Here is a 3,818-nt window from a genome sequence, read left to right as displayed (position 1 = left end):
AAGAGGTGTGTGTGAGCTTGCATGCTTCACGCACGGGAGGGGTGGGTGCGGGAGGTTGGGGTCTGCAGGCATCTGCGTGTCCTACCCACACACATCAAGGGTGCTGGAGAAGCACTCCTGACTCTGCTGGATGACTATCCAGGCCTGTGCATGCAAGTGCATGTGTACTCTCTCATGCTTGTGCATGCAGTGGGCCACCCCTCAGCCCAGCCTAGGATTTGGGGAGAAAGGAGAAGCCCCTGCCCAGGTGCCCCCCAGGATTTGGGCCCAGCCTTGCTTTGCTCCAGGCTGGAGTTCTGGAGCGGGTGACCTGAGACACTCGGCTGTGCTTAACCCCACCCTTGCAGAGCAGGCTGGGGCTCCCATATCTTCATCCTCTTCCAACCCCCTTTCCCCCAATCCTGCCTGAGCAAGGGGATGGTATGGGGACACTTAATTGCATCCAAGAATCATTCTCAAAGAGCTCCTGTTCAGCAGCTGAACTCGGGGTGCTGGTGCCTGCCTGGAGCGGGAGCCAGGCCTGGTGGGCCAGGCTCTGTGGGGTTGCTCAGTCTGGCAGGAAAGCCGGCAGGGGTTCCGGGCCAGGCCTCCTGGCCCCTCCTCTCTCCCTGGCCTGCTGCGCCTGGCCTCCCCGCTCAGCATGCAGAATTCACCGGCTGCTCCTTGGCTGTCTTATCTCCTCGGCGGCCAGGGGGTGGAGCGGAACCGACTCCCCCAGACCTGGTGGGCCGCCCCCACTCTATGTTATCTTGCCCCACAGCCTCCTCCCACCCCTTGCAGCCGCTGCAGACCTTTCCTGCTCCTCTTCCTGGCATCCTCTAGGCCTTGCTTTGTCTGCAGTTGTCTTTTTTCCTGCCTCTCCCCGTCTGTCTTCTCTCTCCAGGGTAGTGGTGGGCGGGTGAGGGTGGTGGTCATCCCCAAGGCAGAGCTCCTCCATCTCTACCGGGTCCCTTTGGCTGGTCCAGATGTCAGCTGGGCATAGGTACCTGAGTCAGAACCTAGGCTCAGCACTTGCCAGCCTGGTAATTTCCAGCAACTGCTCTGCTTTGAGCCTGTTTCCTCTTTAAAATGGATGAAAATGATTCAGGGACTAAAAGTGGTTCAGAGACTAATCGGATGCAAGGGCCCTGCCCCTGGCTATGCCTCCTGCTGGAAAGTTCCCCCCTCCTTTCACCTTTTGGGAGGCTGGTTGAGGGCACGTAGGCAACCCCTGCCTCCACCTGAGAGCCCTGGGCAAGCTCAGCCCAAACTTCCTATGGCTGTAGAGACAGAGCCTCTGGATCCAGTGTGGGCTCTGCCAAGGGAGTATTTCTGTGGGTCAATAATCAGGCAAATGGGTAAAGAGAGTGTGAGAAGCAGAAATGCATTTTATCGACCACAGAAATTATTTACCTGGGTTGAAAAGAATTGCTAAGAGACTGAAGCACTTACTGTGCACAGGGCTGGCCTGACCCTTTGTCCCACAGCTGGGCAACAACTTCCCCTTCTAGCCAGTGGTGATCCCTGGGGGTAAGGGACCTGTCAAGAACCTGCTGGGGAACTTCCACTGGTGGCCCAGTGGTAAAGAATCTGCGTTACAGTGCAGGGGACACGGGTTCGAGCCCTGGTCAGGGAACTAAGATCCCACATGCCACGGGGCAACTAAGCCCGCGCGCCATAACTACTGAGCTTGCGCGCCTCAATGAGACAGCCCGCATGCCGCAACTACAGAGCCCATACGCTTTGGAGCCTGCGCACGCCACAACTAGAGAAGAGAAAACCCGCACACCGCAACTAAAGAGAAGCCCGCATGCCTCAACGAAGATCCTGCGTGCTGCAACTAAGACCTGTCGCAGCCAAAAATAAATAAAAAATAAATCTTTAAAAAAAAAAAAAAAAGAACCTGCGGGGCCCCAAACTTGTTGCCTATCCCGCTTCACACAGAGCTTCGAGGCCCGAGTTCTAGCCAGGTCCCCTTGAATCTCAGAGACCTGGAAGAGGTCCTAGGATCCTCCAGCACCCCAGGACTTGGTGAGATACGCTCCCAACAAGAGCACCTAAACGAGTCCAGCCCATAAATGATGAAGTGCTGCCACCTGGTGGCCACCAGTAGCACAGCCCTTCTTCAGGGTCCAGTCTCCAGGGCAATCTCCCCCCCCATCTCCCCCATCCCACCTGTCCCTGAGGGCATTCATCCTTCGGGAATCAGGATGGCCGATGGCTGGACTCCAGGCGCCCTTGAGACCTCCAGCCAAACTGTGCGTGCCTGGAGAGCTTAGCTCAGGCCTGGCTGCTCATCTGGGCTTTGAAACTCTTTTGATGCATGGCCACGACATCTGCTCCTGGACGGCCCTCAAAGCCCTGCACGTTGCAGCAGCTGTCCCAGCAAAGGGCAGGCTGGACTTGGGATCCCTGGAGGCTCCCTCTAGGTCAGCAAGAGACCCTTCCAAATTCAGAATTTCGGTTTCCCTGACTGGGAACTTTGCACTGCTCTCACAGCACCCCTGTCGGCCATGGCTGGAACAGCAGTCCTATGGTCAGGGTAGAGCAGGGCAGGACATGGCACACTCATCCCTGGGCTTCGGGTTGGAGTAGAACCTGACAGGCCAGTGGGGGATGCCTGGGCCCTTGGGCTTCAGCCTCAGGTCCTCAGGGAGTAAGAGTCATTTAGCACTGCTGGCAGGATCTCCCAAATACGGTCCTCCATGAGAGATCTGAGCCAAAGTTACAGCCTGTCAAACTTTTAAGAAATTGGTCCATGGGTTCAGATGCAAGATGAAGGCTGCAGTCACCTGGCTAGGTATGCTGGTGACAGGTATAGCTGTGGAAGAGGCTTAAAGTGGGAGAGGGAGCCGCCAGCTTCTCTGAGGATCCGATCAGAGGATGGACACTAAATTCATGTTTATAGGAAAGCCCATGCCAGTGCAGACAGCAGATGCTGTGGTCCAGAGCTGTCTTCACGGGAGCCTTGAGCAGCTGAATATGGCAACTATCAGCACCAAGTAGGGCTGGGACCGATTCAAGTGCCCTTCCTGGTGTGGGGAGGTCAGAGGTTCAAGATGGCTGATGGAGGCCTGGCTCTCCTGCCAGGGCTCAGCTGTGGCTTCCCCAAGGAAGAGGCTTACACTCACCTGCCCTTTGATGAGCTGGCTATACGTGATTAAGAGCTTCCCAGATTTCATGATGTGTGGCCTCACCTGTGTGAGGTGACCATTCACAAAATATGACCATTCACAAAAGCCATGGAGGTCTAGCTTTAAGAACAACTTCCCCCTCCCTGACTAAACGCCAAACAGGGAGCCCAAGCACTCAGTTCAGCTAGATGGGCAGCATGGGTACCCCATCACCACATCTGGTCCCGGGAACAGCCTCAGACTCAGGCACACTTCCTGCTCTTGTCAAGCATGGTGTTGCTGGCCAAATGATGACAAGGACTGGATGACATCACTCAGAATGGAAAACCCTGCAACGTCCCTGACCACCTCCTCAGCAGCTGAGATGACAGTGGAGAAGTAGAGTTCTTCAGGGGAGAGAGATGGCCTCTCAGCTCCTCCACCTCAGCAAAGAGGTCGCCTGTATTGTGGCCAAAAGCAGGAAGGCTCTTCCTCACAGAGCAGTAACATGCCTACCCCCCGCAGGTCTAGGATATAGTCTGTGAAAAGTGAAGAAGCCCAAGTGCTTGCACTCACTTAGGCCTATACAAAGTAAGGAAGTGGAAAAGCCGACTCAGTTATGATCGAGTTTTCATGAAGAATTTTCACACACTTCCTTCATCACCCCAAGAATAAAGAGACACAGACACACATTTTTCAAGATATTTCTTTTGTAAAGGAGCCAGA

Source organism: Mesoplodon densirostris, chromosome 10 (assembly GCF_025265405.1).
Source record: "Mesoplodon densirostris isolate mMesDen1 chromosome 10, mMesDen1 primary haplotype, whole genome shotgun sequence".
Lineage (NCBI taxonomy): Eukaryota > Metazoa > Chordata > Mammalia > Artiodactyla > Ziphiidae > Mesoplodon > Mesoplodon densirostris.
The sequence above is the reverse complement of the archived record's forward strand: the minus strand, read 5'-3'. Positions refer to the sequence as shown.